Source organism: Uranotaenia lowii, chromosome 2, assembly GCF_029784155.1.
Source record: "Uranotaenia lowii strain MFRU-FL chromosome 2, ASM2978415v1, whole genome shotgun sequence".
In the NCBI taxonomy this organism is placed as follows: Eukaryota; Metazoa; Arthropoda; class Insecta; order Diptera; family Culicidae; genus Uranotaenia; species Uranotaenia lowii.
Window position 1 is genome coordinate 314,085,387 of NC_073692.1, and position 19,788 is coordinate 314,105,174.

The window sequence follows — 19,788 nt, forward strand, 5'->3', positions numbered from 1 at the left end:
CCAGCGTATCCGGCCAGCTTTCACCACCTTCTGGATACTGGGTTCGCCGTAGAGTCGCGCGAGCTCGTGGTTCATCCTTCGCTTCCACATTCCGTTCTCCTGTACGCCGCCAAAGATGGTTCTTAACACTCGTCGCTCGAATACTCCGAGTGTACGCAGGTCCTCCTCGAGCAATATCCATGTCTCGTGCCCGTAGAGAACAACCGGTCTAATAAGCGTCGTATACAGGTTACACTTCGTGCGAGGGCTAAGTCTTCTCGACCGCAGTTGCTTGTGGAGTCCATAGTAGGCACGACTTCCGCTGATAATTCGCCTCCGGATCTCACGGCTGGTGTCATTGTCTGTGGTCACCAGTGAGCCGAGATAGACAAAGTCTTCGACTATCTCCAGCTCGTCGCCGTCGATCGTGACCTTGTTATAACTGGACATGCGGGTTCGGTCGGTCTCGGATCCGCAGGCCAGCATGTACTTCGTCTTGGACGTATTAATCATCAACCCAATCCTTCCTGCTTCGCGTTTCTGTTTGCGGTAGATCTCCTCCACCGCCGCAGATGATCTGCCGACTATATCAATGTCATCGGCAAAGCAGATAAGTTGACTGGATCTGTTGAATATCGTGCCCCGCATTTCGCCCACCGCTCGTCGAATAACACCTTCTAGCGCCACGTTGAACATCATGCAGGATAGACCATCACCTTGTCGAAGCTCCCTGCGATTTGCGTTTGCGTTTCGATTATAGTCGTTTTACCATCTTTATGGCATTCGCGACTTTATCAACGTTGCAGTTGGCGGATCGTTATTGAAAAACTATCCGGTACAACTGTGTTCGATATTTACTCTTGGGCTCGAACTCGCGGACATCGGATCAGGAGACAACAGACTTGCCAACTGAGCTATATCAAAAGCCCAAGCTTTGAAGTCGATGAATAGATGAATAGATGGTGCATAGGGACCTGATGTTCACGGCATTTTTGGAGGATTTGCCGTAATGTGAATATCTGGTCCGTCGTTGACCGCCCCTCCATGAAGCCGGCCTGATGACTTCCCACGAATCTGTTTGCTTGTGGCGTTAGGCGGCGGAGTAGGATTCGGGACAACACTTTGTAGGCGGCATTGAGGACAGTGATCGCTCGGTAGTTCTCACAGTCCAATTTGTCGCCCTTCTTGTAGATGGGGCAAATTACCCCCTCCTTCCACTCCTCCGGTAGCTGTTCTATGTCCCAGATCCGGACTATCAACCGGTGTAGGCAATCGGCCAACCTGTCCGGGCCCATTTTGATGAGTTGAGCTGCGATGCCAACCTTCCCAGCCGACTTGTTTCTATTCAGCTGGCGAATGGCTTCCTTAACTTCACTCATCGTTGGGAGTGGCTCCTCTTCGTCGTTGGCTACGCCGGCGATGTACCTTCCCCCACCGTCTTGATCTCCTGCATGTGCGCCGTTCAGGTGTTCATCGAAGTGCTGCTTCCACCTTTTGATCACCTCACGATTGTCCGTCAGGATACCCCCGTCCTTATCCCGGCACATTTCGGCTTGCGGCACGAAGCCTTTGCGGGATGCGTTGAGTTTCTGATAGAACTTTCGTGTTTCTTGGGAACGATGCAGCTGCTCCTGCTCCTCGAGCTCCTCCTCCTCCAGGCGGCGCTTTTTCTCCTGGAAAAGTCGGACTCGCTGCCCCTTCCGCTGTCGGTGATTTTCCACATTTCAACGGGTGCCTCTTTGCACTACTGCCGCCCGCGCGGCATTCTCTTCGTCTATCACCCTCCTACACTCCTCGTCGAACCAGTCGTTCCGTCGAGATCGTTCCACATAACCGATGACGTTCTCCGCAGCACTGTTGATGGCTGTTTTGATGGTATCCCAACAGTCCTCGAGAGGGGCTTCGTCAAGCTCGCCCTCTGCCGGCAGCGCTGCTTCGACCGATTGCGCGTAGTCTGCCGCGACTTCAGGTTGCTTCAGTCGCGCGATATTTAACCGAGGCGGACGCCGGTCTCGCGTGTTGTTCACTACGGAGAGTTTTGGGCGCATCTTCACCATCACCAGATAATGGTCCGACTCGATGTTGGCGCCCCGACGGGATCTGACGTCGATGATGTCCGAGAAGTGCCGGCTGTCGATCAAAACGTGGTCGATCTGTGAATGAGTTTGGTACGGTGATCTCCAGGTGTACTTGTGTGGGAGGCTGTGCTGGAAAAAGGTACTACGTACGGCCATTCGTTTGGAGGCGGCGAAATCAATAAGTCTGAGGCCGTTTTGATTGATTTTTTTCTCTTTTCAATGTATAAAAAAAAGAAGAAGAAAAATTAGTTTGAAAAAAAAATTTCATAGTAAATTTCATTAAATTAGCACTCCAAAAAACGTATCCATTTGGCTTGCCAGCAATGCCCAACAATCACTAATCAGACGATCGAAAAAATGACGTCAAATTACACGATGGACGACACTTGCTGGCTGTGGATGTATGGATCTGTCGATGTGTGGAAGGGAGAAACTTACAGCCTTCGCTTCCACTCAGTTTTACTGTCATCGTGACAGAAACCGTGCAGGAGGAAAACTACATTTTAAAATTTTTCCCTGCCCAAAATTTTATTTATATGTCTGGATCAGTTTGAAACCGAACCAAATCGAAAATTTTGGAACCAAAGTTCCAAACTAGTAAGTATTGTTATGGTTTTCTCCAATGTTCGGAAAATCGCTCAAGAAAAGCAATGAGGATTCGTATCAAGCTAGAATACTTTAACCTCCGAGTGCTGTGGTAGGCACGTGGTGAACGTATCCGTTGAATATTTGTCGAACATCAACACTAACTAGATACATAAATATATACCATGCCCCATCGGGGGCTAACGTTGCTTTACGTCACGTGGCTAATCAACGGTGATCGACATACTTGATGATACATTTTGACCGCCGCTCTCACTATAATTCACTAACGCTTGTACTTCAATCATTGTTGATAATGATAGTCGATCATGAATCTCTCAGAAGGAAAATCAGAAGAAATGCCAGGACCACATGTTGAAAAAAGCCGTAGTACATGCTGGACAGTTCATTGCGATTAATTTTGTACTTCTACACTAAGCGAAAAACTAAAAATCCTATTGTAACCTCTACTCATCTCTCAGAACTGATACATATCAGTTGTGATCCTAGAAGGTTAAAAACCATCAAGGAAGGCAATCACCATCGAGACGTTCGTTGCTGATAGTCTGCGTCCTTCTTTACCACATCATGTTTTGCAGGAATGTATCAAATACAGCAGCGTCGTTGTCATGCATGATTGTTTATATGATTTAGTTGGAGAGGAAAAATTGACTGCTTCGATTTTTTGGCTCTGAATGCAGTAAAGCATGGCTGATGGAAAATTATTGATTTTCGGAACATTGGTTTTCACCAAGGGGTACGACCCCAATCTTAGATATCATTGACGAGTAGGTACTTGCTGCAACATCGCATGGAACGAAAGCGATTGTTACTCCGAGACTTCGCCCAAAACTATATTCAGGTTGCTCTGTGAAGGAAAAAACGACGAAGGAGCGCGTGCGGGAGAACAAAGCACACCATATTTTTTCACACGCTCATTTTTACTAAACATTTTACATGGTTCTTAATTAATCACTTAATATGGTTAGAACGGTTACTTTGATTTTTTTCGGAGAAATTTCAGCCATGATGGTAATTTTCATGTCAAAATTTAAAAATGGTTACAAAATTTGACATCGAGATATTTTTTCAATCGTCGCCAATTTCTAAGTGATCAATTTTTAAGAAGAACTCATTTTATAGAGAAGCGAAAAAAATTGTTTTCGAAGTTTTTGAAAAGGAAACTTTCTACGACGATACGACGGGGCAATCCGGACCCGGTATTTTGAAGGTTGGTTATATTTATTGAAATTGACAAACTTGACGAAACTTTAAGAAATAGGCAAAATCGACAAAATAGACCAATTTCACAAAAATTACAAAATTGGTCAAAGTGACAAAAAATTAATGATATTGATCAAATTAATAAACATGAAAGAAGTGCTCAAAATGTGAAGTGACAAAAATTACAAAAATTAAGGAAATTAATATAGTTCAAAAATTAAAAATTGATAAAAATTACATATTTGAGCAAGTCTTCTACAAATCTGACAAAATGGAAAAAAATGTGAATATGATAACACATATGAAATAAGTGGAAAAAATGAATTTGAATTATGTTATCAGAGTGAGAATACTTCTAAAGCTAAACATAATTTTGATAAATCATATCCAATCTAACCTGTGTTGTGTTGTGCCCAAAATATCTTGTAATCATTTGAATTTATTAAATTAATTAAGTGTTGACGTGTGACAATGGAAAATAATTAAAAACACTGAAAGGATTATATAGTTTGTAGGGCGAACCACGCTTGGCCTATTGATTCGTGATGGTAGATCAAGGAATATTTGAAGAAGGTAGTGACGAGGCACCTCTGCTCTAGTATTGGTACAGTACAGACTGTGACGTCACAATCACAAAAAGTCTGATAATTCACTAGGAAATTGACCTTTTCCGTTGATTATTCGAAGAATCTGCTGGAAATTTTAAACTTTGAAAATATGTTATTCTAGAAGAACTCTTGTTCTTCAAGATTGGTACAAAAAAAAGTTGCATTTTCCATTAATTTTTAGATTATTAATTTATTAATTATTAATATTTATAGACCATCGTAATTCGAAAAATATGGTGAATTTTCCCCTCTCAAATTTGCATAAATTTAAAATTAATTCAGAGTCTTCCATAAAAATGTTCAAGTCAGTGCAGTTTAAGCTCCTCATTACAATAAAGTAACTAATTTTTTATACAAAATCACAATCTTTTATTGGCATTTTAGTAAGCTGAGTTAACAATCATTAATTGATGTTTATTGTTCTACATAAGAATTGTATATGGTAAACCGATTGGATAAAAATCATGGCAATCAGTTGAACACTCAATAACTACCAGCTAGACTTTTTAAAAGCTGATTTTTCTTCATTTTTGCACGTTTAAGCTTCAAGTTGACATTGAATTCACTGGTAAAATAAAGATAAAAACATAATGCAATCTTCAAAGGACCAAAACAGCTCATAACATAGTTAAGGGGGGGGTAGGGTCTAACGGGTATAAAAAAACACCATTTTCACGATTTTTTTCTAGAGCTATCGTTCAAACAAATGTATTCAATTTTTTTGCATTATACAAAGCATTGTTAAAAGAACATTTAGTAAATTTTTCGTAGAAAAATATTGAAAAATGAGCCGGTGACGGAGCATTTTCGAGGATGCCTTTTAGAAAACAGGATTTGCGGTGGACACTGTATCTCAGCACAGAATCATCAGAAGTAAAAAAATCAGAGCAAAATATTTTTAATAGATGTTTTTCTGGACCCCAACGTTTTTATTTAACTTAAAAATATTTTTATGAAATTTTTGTGGCTGTTTGAAGTAAAAACTACGATTTTTCACTTAAAAATCCGCCATTTTTCACCTCTAAAATCTCCCCAAAGTAAAAAAATCAAAAAAGAAAAACGTTGGGGTCTGGTATTTTATATGTAGAATATATGTTCCAAATTTGAAAAGAATCGGATAAGTAGTTTTCAAATGACGATGTCCACGGACTTTAAAAATGTGCTTTCGAGAAAAACGCGTTTGAAGTTTCTGCTCTTGCTTTCTTGCAGTATTAGATAGGAGGAGATAAAGGCCTATAACTTCTACAGTTTTGCTTCAATTGACTTGAAAATTTGACACAACATTCTTGAAATGTTTTACAATATGAAAATAAAAAAATAAAAAAAACGATTTTTTTAAAGTGTTAGACCCTACCCCCCCCCCTTAAATAGAGGCCTTATAACACAATAAAAATGAAATGGAATTCGTTTTCGTTCTAAAACGTGTTTTTCTTTTAAATTTTTGCAATTCTCTTATAAATTTTCGATACAAACGTTTTCGTGACATCACAAAAAAAAACAAATGGCTTATTTGAATATTCCTTGATGGTAGATGAAACTCTATTTATATCTACCACTGCATAGCAGTTGGTCCGTGCTGAACAAAAATTTGGTATGAAGTGTAAGGTGGGGTAAAAGAACGAGTCGGGTAAAAGTACGTTTTGAGATTATCACAGACCGAGAACAGTAAAATTCAAAACTCTGGCGTAATTTGATAGTGATTTGGACTGCCTACATCCAGGTATAATTATTATTTGCAAAAAATTAAAATATTACGAAAAGTAAGGTAAAGCAGCTTTTTTGCCCAATTGATGTAATATTTAAAATAACGGCAAACATGTTTGAGCATTGAACATTTTGGCTTTCAATGAATGTCTTAATGTGTCTGTTCAGTTGTTTTCAACCACTAGCAAATGCCGAAAAAAGAATTTAATTAATATATCTCTGATTTGCACAATAAACTGTGAATCACAAGAAACCTTGAAGAGGCAAAAGTACGAACTGCAAACGGGGCAAAAGTACGAATGATATACGGGGTCTACTGAAGTAAATCTGAACCAAAAGTTTTAACTACTTTCTAAAATTCACTGGGAGCATCAGCGCATATTTTTGTTTCTACAAAGACCTGCTCGCGCGAAAAATTGCTCAAATACGATGAGAACTGGATTTCGTAAATTTGTTGAATAAGGACAATTAGTGGAGAACTCCAAATTCGCGCAGGTTGTTTGCCTATGTATAGGATTTGTATCAGAAAAGAACACAGAAGTTACTGCTGTAAGCAAAGATTGATATACAATAATTTCTCTCTTGACTTCATGCAGAATTGTGGAATTCTGAATTGGTCGTACTTGTACCCCACATCATTCGAACTTTCGCCTCAGAGGTGGGGTGAGAGTACGTTTCGATAGCAGTTAGACATTTTCACTACTGCTATCAAGTGCGTCGACCGATTATCTTCGTAATTTTTTAGAAGAGAGATAAAAGTCTAAAGAATCAAATGCTGTTCTTGTTTTTTTTTTGGAAAACAACCGGCAAAATTTTCTAAAAATAGGAAACCACTAAGGTCTTACTTTAACCCCACCATATCTATGTGAGCCAAAATTTTTTCATCAAAATAAATGTGAATTTTTTGTTGAAAAGGGATTTGAAATCGACTGATGTATTTTGATAAACAAAAGTCAACTGTTCTTCTTCAAAATTTTAAGTTTAAACGCCGCAGCCCGTGTCGTAGAGGATAGCCTTCAAGTCTTCTAAGCCAGCGGGTATGAGATCGAATCCCTATCACGGCATACATAAACACAGTACAATTTCTGTGGGTTGGTGGTTTTAGCATTTGAAAGATGCTAGCTATCATATCCTCGAGTGATGAACGCTTAGAGTAAAGAAAAAAGTAATCTCTTCGAGGAAACATTAGTTCCATTGAGATCCTGTATGTCTATCTCTAATTTTAATATTAGCCCCAGATATGCACAGTCCGGATACTTGCGGAAAGATATTTGGAAAGCTTAGGTTACCTAAGTGAGGTATGGATAATTCCGGATTTGGTGGTTCCAAATTTGCTTATTAACATTAAAATTCGATGTCTATAATAAGAATTCGGTTTCTTTATCCAATTAATTGTTACTAATATTCCGTTTGAATCGTCATTGGGAAAAAATCATTAATTGAATCTCGGGTTTGCATTTCATATTATATATTCGAAACTCATCATTTCGGAATATGAAAAGAAAATATTCAGAATTACAAACCATTTTGAAGATTTCATATTTTTCTACTGTCAACGAGTAAAAGCCGGTGCGCGCTTGCTTCAACAAAATCAACATGCTGTTCGATGGTCATCAACCAATTTTAGTGAATGATTTTTGCTCGCCGATGCTGGACAGAATAGGGCGGTCAAAACGCATTGAAATTTTGAAATTATTAGCAAAGCTCATTCTTTTTGTAAATGACTGCAGTTTCAAAGTAAATTTAAATGCATTAGATTTTCATTTGACAATATAAAATGTATTGATATTTGTACATAAGTTAAGTTACTAAACGACAATAAACTGATGAATAAAAGTTAAGAAAAATCTTATGTAGATTCGGAACTTAAGAATGTTTCATAATGGTTCATAAGAATTGTATAATCTGAAACAATTTTATCAATCGTAATTTTCATTCAGATTCACAAGTTGAATTTCGAGTAAATAACAGAATAAAAAAAATCACATTGAAAACCAAAATTTCAGAATTCAAATAAGATATTTCTGGTTGAAATTCTTATTTAAAATGTCGCTTTTTTGCACAATAAGTAAGAATTTTTATCTGGAACTAAATAGCTTTCACATTTAGGATTCATTTTTCGATCTCAGATGAAAAAGCAGTAGGGCTAATTGGGGTAATTATGAACAAGGGGTAATTCCGAACAAACGCTGTAAGCGCCGTTAGGGTCATAGTAGGGTCTCATAACTGATCAAATGTGATAGTCTGTCATTCTATTGATAAGTTACAGTTATAACTTGCAAACCTAACTGTGAAAATTTTGTAGTTACAGTTTTTAACAAAATTTATGTCTCTGAGAAACGAAAATCGTTTTGAGATGTGTCTTATCCATTGACTCCCTCGTTAATGTGAATGGAGATAAAATGTTATTTTTGAAAGTTTTACGTTTGATAATTGATGTTCCATGATGTGTGATATGATTTTATGTAAAAAAAAATTCCGCCCACGCACAAAGAAGTGTTCATATTTACCCCTTACTTTTAAAGATACGGGGTAAACATTGAAGATAAGCCTAAAACATTACATTATATTTTGTTATATTATATTATAAATTGTTATATTATATTATAATTTGGGAAATAAACTATTGATAAAAATTTTTGTGGCCAAAGAATTTGTACTTTATTTTAAGATAAAGAACAATTGAGAACAACTGAAGTTCTTGTTTAACATTATTTATATTACAGATTCTTCTTAAATAAAGCTTCAAACTGAAATCTTTACTTTTATTTGATTTTAAAAGAGTAGAAACCGTGTGTAGTGAACCGCAACCTTAATATCTTATTTTTATTTCTCACCATTTGATAATTTTTTACCAATGCAATGCTTCAAATGGTCATGCTTGTGTTTAAAATAAATTAGCTTACTACTTTCTAATTTAAGTAAATATAAATAGTTTTTCTTTAAAACCAAATCTAATTTTTTTTTAATTTTTGAAAAAAAAATTGGCTACTACTTTCAATATTTTCGAATATTAGAAATGAAAATAAATACTATACTTCATTTTTTTACCATTCGTTTAGCATGCATTGTCGAAGAAAAAGTGTCATAAGAAAAATTTTGTCACCAAAAACCCCTCCATGAGTCGGTTCTTTCTACGGCCCTGAATGTATTTCATTCATTTCGAAGAAGTGATTGTTTGATAACTTACGAAATAACAAATATTTCCAGGAAAAAGAAAATCCAAGCAAAAATGCTAAATGAATATTGTAGATTTCCCTTTTGAAGCTTGAATGAGTTTTCAAACGTAGGGAAGAGTATTAAGATTTGTAAACTGAAGGTATGTTATAAATGATTTTCTAAAAATTTCCATTTATCCTTGTGATCCAAATAACTTAAGTATTTGGTAAAATTGAAGGTTTTTGAGTAGATGTGTTTCGTTATTCACAGATGAAATGAATTCAGTTTAATTAGCAACAGAAATAGTGCGTGTTATTGGACTGATTAAACAATTGTTGGTCATTTTCGACCAATTATTTTTGAAGTAGTTCTTTTAATTTTCGATTATTTATGTGAATAAATTCAAACATCATTTTTCGGTTCTATAAATGATATTTACAATGTCCTTTGATATATTCATATTGGTAACAACTCAAGGATCAAGTCACTCGTTTTGTTTTTTTTTGTGAATCGAAATTATACCTTTTCTCTTATAATTCAATATATATCCTTGCCTACACAATCCCTTCTACATAGTTAAATTACGTCTCATAATTTGACTTAATCCCACCATTCGCTAACTCGATCAGCTCGGCAACGTGTGCCTTCATAATACTTGGCCAAAACTACAAAGAGCAAACCACAAATCGCAATCTGTTTTCAAATGTCACCGTCTTTTAACATTTCCCAGGAAATTACTTAAGCCTTATCTATTGCCGGAGAATTGGCGCTCATTGGGCAAAAGCGAGAAAAGTGCTTGGAAGACATCGTCTCAGTTGGAGCAAAATAACACCAGCAGCTCCAGATGGCGCAGCAACAAAAAGCACACCGTCAGACAGATACATCCACACTCACACAAAAGGACATTAAGCCTAATTAGTGAGGGTTAATTACATTATTTTCTTATTTCCATTCAAAAAGGGCGAACTGTGAGCAGCATTCATGTTCAGTGTCATCGAGCTGGGGATGGAATACACACAGAGGAGGATTTGGTCCGGATTTTATTCCAACGATTTCGGCGATTCAGGAGATTTGAAAAGAAAAAAGGAAATATTTTAACAAAATCACACACAAACAGAATTTCCTTAAATTGGGCCAATAATTTAGGATGAATTTAAAAATGGGTTATTGATTTTGAAGTGATGAGACTAAAGACGAAATATGTACATTATACATATTCTGAAAATAACGAACCATTATTAGAAATCTAAAACTGATCTTTTTGGTAAAATTTATGAATGATTTTTTTAATTTTTAAACTGTGACCCAAAGATGGGTCTTGACTCAAACATTCAGTCAGCGAAACTTTTTTTAGCTTAGCTTAGCTTAGCTTGATTGACTACTCACATCCACCTTAATCATTGAGCCCGAAATACTTTATCAACAGTTTTTGAAGTATATATGTATCATTTCTAATCTATTTTGCAAATTATTCTTAACGTATTTAAGCTTATAGGAAAAATTCTATCATATTAGACAGTGTTTAAAACAAATGTATTTCGAACCCCACGATCACAGGCGTGGCTCAGTAGAACAAGTTCTACATCGCCAATGGTTGCTACTCCGTGATTGACCGAGGCCATCAATTTTGCGCAAAGGTCAAAAGAATGATTCTTGGGATTAGAAGGCCATTCTCAATGCACAAAACTGATGCTCTCTCTTTGAACATCAATAACGGCGCCGGCCACGTCCTAGTAGTCCATAGATAGTTAGGAAAAGTAGAGAGAGGAATAAAAGACATAAATTCGCGCTTTAGGACCGAGGTTACCTCTGCATCCTAGCAAAAAAAAAAATATTGGGAATGTGGGAAAAGGGAAACGATCTGGAAACACTTTTGACAAGTGCATGGATCTGATTTTTTAACCAGTTTTTTTATCTCCTATAATTCGATTATGAAAATTTAAAATCATATCGTATTGAAGATACTAGATTCGTATTGTTCACTAAGAAATATGGCCCTATTTTGAAATCGTGATAAACAAATTTATGGAAGCTTTGTGTTACCTTCAATTTACTTACCGAATAATCAAATCCATAATTATTTTAGTATCACCTGAGCCTGAATTTAAATGTTGTATAAATGTGATAAATTTGATTGATTTTTCAGAGGTTCGCGTTACTATTTTACAACTTTTACTGATAACTTCGGCACCCAACTTACTTCCTCGTTTATTTTAAAATATATTAATATAAAAAAATCCTTTGAAATCCAATAATTCCAAAGATTCTAAACCATTCTTCTGTGCATTTCTCAAACACCCAAAATTTGAATATAAACATTTGGCTAAATTTTACCAATCCCTACTGGAAAATGGAAGAGTTAAAAAATAGCTGTCATTCAGTCAGCGAAACTTTTTTTGTAGAGAAATGAATCCAACTTAGATGAAATTTCAGGGACTAGATGAGGGAAAATTGATGTTGAAAAACATGCGAAAAAAATTCGCCTTGTCTCCCGGTGAGACGTATACGCCAGGTTGGTCTCCTGTAGTGGAATGTTAATACATGGGCCCCGGAGAGGCGCAAGATGTGGGTTCAAGTCTCACCGGGAGACAAGGCGAATTTTTTTCGCATGTTTTTCAACATCAATTTTCCCTTATCTAGTCCCTGAAATTTCATCTAAGTTGGATTCATTTCTCTACGATTTTTTTAATTTTCAAGTCATGTTTTACTGTAATTTTGTTGAATTACTTTGCAATAACTCAAAGTGTGTCCAAGGGCAACCGGAACCAAAAAGGCGGAATTAATTTCGATACACATTTAATTAATTAGCTTGAAAAATTACACGCTTTCGGGGGCACATTCAGAGGTACTGTAATGGAAAACGACAGGCCACCCAGAAAAGTCCTTCCCTAGACCAGCTACTCTCCCCTCCAGCGTTCCTGCCCCTTTCAGAAGTCTCGACAAAATAGCGAAAAAGCCCAGTCGATGAAAAGTTGAGCACCCCGGATTCGACTTTTGAATTTCAAATTGGAAAACCTTTCCTGCTCCACAGTAAGTTGGTGGCTGGGAGCTTTTCCTTCTCTTCCCGGGAGAGGTGTTTCCATGGCGAAGAAAATGCAGCCTCAATCGGAAACGTGACTGTGCCTCCATTCATCGCAGCTCGGTTTGGTTCGGTTCGGTGTTGTTTCCACAATTGGCAGCTTCTTGATCGCACCGTTATTGTCCCGGCACGTTTCCTTGGCTTTAGTTTCTTTTTGTGTGTTCTTTTTTTTTTTTGTGTCGCTCTCTGGAGCCACGAAACGTATTTTCTTCACCAGGAAGGTACCAAGAAGCTGTTTGTGCCATTCCGCATGGGCTCAGGATGCTGTCGAACGTTTAAAATTGAAGGAAACTTCCTGCGGAGCCAAAAGGGGAAAAGCTTCTTTGGAAATTGTTTGCAGACGACAGTAAAATTGTCACACCTACCCGTGGTGCATACTAATGAAGGATGCGGAAAATTGGTTAATTTTAAAGGATTTAATGGGACTTTTCTGCTTTCTGGTTCCTACAGAAAGGGTTTTCGGGTGATTTCAGTCAAATTAGTGCTAGAACGTTATTGCTGACACGTGAGATGATGTAAAAAATTAGTCAAACCTAGAACAAAATGGATATAAACTTTCAAAAGCTTCTCTCTCTTTAATATAATAACGAAAATGAATAGCTGCTCATTTGTGTGTCTTATTATAGGCACCTACTCATTACAAGTGGTTTCAGTTTCCAAATAATTGTAATTTAATACAGTAAGAAAGATTTGCACTCACGTTACAAAAAAGGAAACTATTGAATTTGACGAGGGAACTTTGACAATTTCTAACGAAAATAATACAGATCTTTATTCAAAAATGACGAGACAATTCTAAAAAACTAAATTTTATAGCATCGATTAGAATCCAGTTGAGTTACAATAGTGCTAAAGAGTGAATTCACATCACAAAAATTGATTTTTTGAGAAAACAGTGTATAAAAAATTAAAGTTTGCCAGTTTGTCTTTCTATTCACTACAAACTCGAAAACTACTGAACCGATCAATGTGAAATAAGGTGCGTTGGAGAGAGTTTCTAAACTTACAAACCGCTCCAACTTAAAGGAGGGGGGCTTCCATACAAAAATAAAATATGAAACAATTTCCGCAAACTGCTGAAGAGATCAATGTTTTCAAGACCGGGAATTGTTTTAATGATACTTTCAAACCCCTAATTCAGAGAGGAGGAGTCGCCAATACAAAATAATTAAAATATAAACTACTGAACCAATCACCATGAAATTTGATGTGTAACTGTTTTCAAAACAGGAAATGGTTTCAATTAATCTAGAAACAACAGAAAGCGAATCTCGAGTAATTCATATTCTTAAATGCAAGATCAAATACAATTAACTGAAATGCATTCCTTGGATTATAACCCATCGATTCTGGTTCACAAATATCAAAGATTTTGTTTCTAGATGAAAATATTTTCATATACATACAAGAGTCTCGATAAATGCTAATGGCGTTATTTCTATAATAGAATTGTTTCTAAAATAGTTTAAAACCCTCCGACTTGAGAGAAGAGGAGCTCATACAAAATATACATAATGTATGACACAATCTTATTAATTTACAAGTGATTTTCATCAAATTAGCTAAACAAACATATTTTTACAAAAAAAAATCATTCATTATGTTATAAGATATCTTTCGTTACATTTGGATGAATAATTGTTTATATATATGTAGATAATTCCCCATGGGTGCACGGATTCACCGCTGTTTCGTCAGCCTGCCCAGCTTGGAACTGATTGAACATTCTTAATATATAGTCAGTTATAGAAGAAAACACATCTTACCTGTCGTGTTTTGTTGCCGATACCGGAAATCGAACCCATTACGCCTGGCATACCAAAACCAGACTCTCACCAGCCTATCCACTAGACCACATCGGCGCTTCATGTTACATTTGGATGAATAATTGTATTAAAAAAAAAATTTTCCGAAAAAGGGGTAGGGGTGAAGGAGGTCCGTTACATATTCATTGTTACATGTAACAGAACTAGGAAGATTATAAAAAGATTTTCACAAATTTGGCACATAACGAAGATTTTGTGTCATGAGATAATTTGAAGTATTATTAAACCTTTTTTGTAAAGGGGGGCTCCTATACTAAACGAACAGAAATATTATAAAATTTGAAACATTTTCGAAACAAGCAATTTATAAACATAAGCGTTTTGACACATGAGATGATTTACTGATTTGGCAAATAAGATTTGTTGTAATTAAATGATATATTGTATTGAAAGTTTCTTCCCTTTTTAATACGAATGAGAGCTCTTATATTAAATAAATGCAATAAACGATCAACCTGAGGCATTATACCGCCCATAATCCGAGCTGTCCGTGAAGCAACTCAAGTAGAAGAATAAGAAAAGGCATTAAACCAATCGAAACGAGTTGTGAAAATGTAAGATGATTTGTAGCTTTGAAAAACCTCTCCAATTTTTGAAAAGGGGAGTTCGCATCCCCAACAATTCACTGGCAGAATTTCTTTCTTATATATATTTTGGCACATAGGAGGGTATGATATGTGCATGAATTCATATGCAAAATACCGTCAACTGGGACAACATGCAACAGTTTTCAACTTCAATAGCTTCTAAAAAACTTATGTTCACAGTTAATCGTATCCTTTATGCATCAAAAGTTTTAAGGATGCTGGGACATCAAATTGGCGTAGTTAAAAAAATTATTGGTTTCTTCAGTTATTTTTAATTTTCTAAAAACATGCGATTTTCACCCTTCTAAGAAAATGGGGTAACTTGCAACAAACTTTGTTTTAAATGAAAAATCTTATGAACACGTACGAAAATTCATAATTTTTAATATATTTGCGATGTCTTAAAGACCATTACGCATGACAACACCAATTGCAGTAGTTTTTGGGTCTGTAAAAACAAATTTTCACATTTTTTCTGAAATTAAGGATGCTGCATACATTTAGGGGTTAAATAATACTACGAAAAATTCTAAAAGCTGAAATCATAAAAATAAATGTTTGAATGAATGAAATTTAAATGTTTACAAACGCGTGATTCAAAACATTCATATTCCAATACATGGAAACGAGATTTACAAGGTATTTCTTTGATTTGCATTTTGTTGCATTTAACCCCAGACACCTAACTGAATATTAAAAATATTCATTTAATAAAATTGGGTGATTGTTCGAAAAATATGTTTACACCAACAATGTTGGTATAATATGAGGAAACCTGTAAAAAGTTTGTAGGTAATTTTATCAAGCCGATCCGTCATACTGGGTAAAGTTTTTTTCGGCATCAAAAAATGTTAAAATTTGTACATTTATTGCTCGATTTTTCAAATTTTACATGAAAATAAAAAACTTAAGACAAGTAGCTTAAGATGCGAGAAATTATGTCATCATCACTTTGTTATCATTAAAAGATAACTTTATTACAATACATTAAATTAAAAATTGATTCAATGTAGTGTTATATTAATGTTGCATCGAACCCCGCTGTTGCATGATGCCCCGTTTGACGGTACCTCCGAAATAGATATTGCACACTATCTTTCAAAGAAGATCAGAAGATTTACAATATGTCCCAAGACGGCTGAGATGTGAACGATCAAATTTTGCATGTTTATAGCGGGTGATCCCAAACTTTTGGCCGGCAGTGTAGAAGGCAAAGCAAAAAACTATGTTCAAGAATGTTTTTTTAGTTATCATGAGTTATTCGGTCATTATAATGAATTTGATGCAAAAAGAAAACATGTAAACTTAATTTAAGTTTTTTTTTGCAAAATGATGACATATGGTGCTTTAAAGCTCCTGATAAACTTAACACAAAATTTTAAATCCATAGCTTTGCAGCTAGAAAATAATCTCACCCTTAGACGTCAATTTGTTTCTGGCAATCTGACAGTGCCGTTAGATTCTTTTCATGGAAAAAGACTTCTGTATTCAAAGTTACAAATTACAGTAAATTTTCGATTTTATCTCGGTCAAAAAATATGGCGTGAATATGACTAAACCGTGAATTTTGCGAAACTATAAATTAAAGTGAAAAAAAAGTATTTTTACTGCCTTCAATCAATAATTAATAATGTTATCAGTAATGGAAACTTTTTGGATCAATAAATTTCAATCATACCATGTAATTATCAAAGATTATTAAACACAAAGGATCGATTTCAGATCAAATTATTCTTTTCTATAGCAGTTTTAAGACTTTTTTGTTGAAATAAAACCATGCAGAATATCAATTTGATAATCAACATCTAATCAAAGTGAATTATTTAGTTTTTATGGTTAATTAACAGTCGTCATCTCTTATGTCGATTTTGAAAAAGAGTTCAAAAGAAAATGCATCAAAAATTTCTCTTCTGCAAATTTTAAATTTCAATATTTTAATCTTAACACCTATGATTAGCTAAAAAGTTTACCTTTTCGAAAAATATTTTGAAATTCGCTCAACTAGGAATTTTTAAGTGTGTTTCTCGAAATTGGTTTTATGGGCAGATAATCCTTTGATGTTCATATTTAGAAAACTTATTTCGTTTTAAAAATTTTTAGCAAAACTACCAGAATTTAATTTTGATCTTCCAAAATTATCCGTTCAGACAATAAGAAAAGGCTGTACCATCAGGATTACGCACTCCACTTTTTTAAATAAACAATTTAAACATAGAAATCAGAAACACTTATCTGTTTTCAAAGGCGCTTAAATTCACACACATTTTCATATGATTCGCATAACCAAAAAAGTTTACATTTTTAGAGCGGCCAACCAAGCACAAATAATAACCCCAGCATTAGCGTGACGTTAAAATACGTGTGTCGATTATAACACGTGTTTTTAAAATAAAGATGACGATTTTTAACACTATACATCTAAAGTAAGCCATTAAATGCATTTTAATATTATTGGATACCTATATACCATAACATGAACCATAAAAAATATCATGAACGCTGTGCGCTTTTGAACGAAAATTAACGTCCTGGAAATGGTTTCTAGATGATTTCATAAAAGCGTGATAAAATCGAGCGTGAATTTGGCGAGTATTGATAAAATCGAACAGTGATAAAATCGAAAAACTACTGTATTTCTATCTAATGTTCATAGTATATTCGAAGTCTTTCGAAAAATGGGAACCAGAAAATTTTACTTCGTATAACAATAAAATGTCCAAAAAAATCTAAAAAGTTACATTCACCGAAAAAAATTTCTACAATTTCCGAGGTGAATATAGATTTCCATACAAGCAATCTGACAAACATATACCTATTCCAAATGTTTTAAACAATTTGACTATAATTTTTTGTAGTTACGATAAGATCATAAATTAACATTTCACGATCATACTGCACTGGTAGTATACATGTTTAACAAACATTCTTTAACACTTCTAGTCAAATCTAATTTGTAGAAAAACACGTTTGAAAAGTTAGAACGATATAGGTAGCCTAGTTTAAAAGTGAAAGACGGGAGACCTGAAAAGCTGATCCGCTCGTACTTGTTTTATAATTACACTTGTTTAAAAAATTTTAAAAAATCGTGAACTAGATTAACTGACCAACATTTTCAATGTAAAATCGAGCGCTGAATCCGAAAATGAAATTCAAAAAAATCTCAGTAGAACCGATTTTGAGTTATGCTCCAAATATGAAATTTCGAAAAAATTAAAAAAGTTCTTGTACTTAGATGAAAATATCTCGGACGGCATAACAGTAATTTGAATTCCCTCTTTTGCATATTGAAGGTGAATAAGTTTTCTATCGATCAACTGAACACTGTTTTTTGCGTTTGACCAACAGTATTGTTGATATTAGTGACTTTATGAGAAAAAAAGTAATAAAAAACGCCTTTTTTTAGAGAAAATTTTGTTTCAACGAAAGTTTTAGACTCGATGATAGTATTTAAAAAATCTTATTTTCTTTTGCGCTCAAATGTCAATTTAAAACAAAGATTTCAAGTGGTTATTTATCAAAATCGGTTGAAAATTGAAAAAGTTATGGCTACTTTACCATAACTGAAATTTTTGGAGTTTTTAATAATTTAACAAACCGCAGTACACTTATCATAGTATAGGAAGAATGAAACATGATAAATCTCACTCGCTCCAAGTCAAAATTATTAATTAGCTTACCAGAAGGTCACACGCCAAGTTTCAGGAAGATCTGACCATAGGGAGGGGTTGCTTAAGTCTCATACGTGAATAAAATTTTGAGGTATTTCGCCCGAAAGGAACGAAAAATACTGGTTTTTCATTAATAACTTTTTTCATCACAAGCTGATTGTTTTTTATGGTGGATTTTCTTAAAGCCTAATCTGTGACAAATATTTCACCCGAAGACTGTAACTCGATTGGATTTGAAACAGAAAAGTTATTGCGGTTCAAAGGCCGCAAATTTTGTCCAACACGCAATGAGTACTTTTTACGCATTGCGTTTTATACAACAATTTTCGACCAAAATACAATCTTTGAACCGCAATAACTTTTCTGTTTCAAATCCAATCGAGTTACAGTCTTCGGGTGAAATATTTGTCTCAACTTAGGCTTTAAGAAAATCTACCATAAAAAACAATCAGCTAGTGATGAAAAAAGTTATTGATGAAAAACCAGTATTTTTCGTTCCTTTCGGGCGAAATACCTCAAAATTTTATTCACGTTTGAGACTTAAGCAACCCCTCCCTATGGTCAGATCTTCCTGAAACTTGGCGTGTGACCTTCTGGTAAGCTAATTAATAATTTTGACTTGGAGCGAGTGAGATTTATCATGTTTCATTCTTCCTATACTATGATAAGTGTACTGCGGTTTGTTAAATTATTAAAAACTCCAAAAATTTCAGTTATGGTAAAGTAGCCATAACTTCTTCAATTTTCAACCGATTTTGATAAATAACCACTTGAAATCTTTGTTTTAAATTGACATTTAAGCGCAAAAGAAAATCAGAATTTTTAAATGCTATCATCAAGTTTAAAACTTTCGTTGAAACAAAATTTTCTCAAAAAAAATGCGTTTTTTATAATTTTTTTTCTCATAAAGTCACTAATATCAACAATACTGTTGGTCAAACGCAAAAACAGTGTTCAGTTGATAGATAGAAAACTTATTCACCTTCAATATGCAAAAGAGGGAATTCAAATTACTGTTATGCCGTCCGAGATATTTTCATCTAAGTACAAGAACTTTTTTATTTTTTTTCGAAATTTCATATTTGGAGCATAACTCAAAATCGGTTCTACTGAGATTTTTTTGAATTTCATTTTCGGTTTCAGCGCCCGATTTTACATTGGAAATGACCTTCAGATTACTGAGTTCAAAAATGCTGTAAACTAGTGTTATTATTTATGGAGGACAGGTCCAAAAAACTAACAGTATTGAAATTCTGAAAAAAATCTCCAAATCTTCAGATCGGAACTAGGC

At 34.9% G+C, this 19,788-nt stretch overlaps 1 protein-coding gene across 2 annotated transcripts in view; it reads left to right on the forward strand.

Annotated features, from left to right (window-relative positions):
* The window catches only part of LOC129743734 (uncharacterized), a 356,038-nt gene that overhangs the window by 289,556 nt on the left and 46,694 nt on the right, over positions 1–19,788 (forward strand). The gene's annotated exons all lie outside the window — the stretch shown is intronic.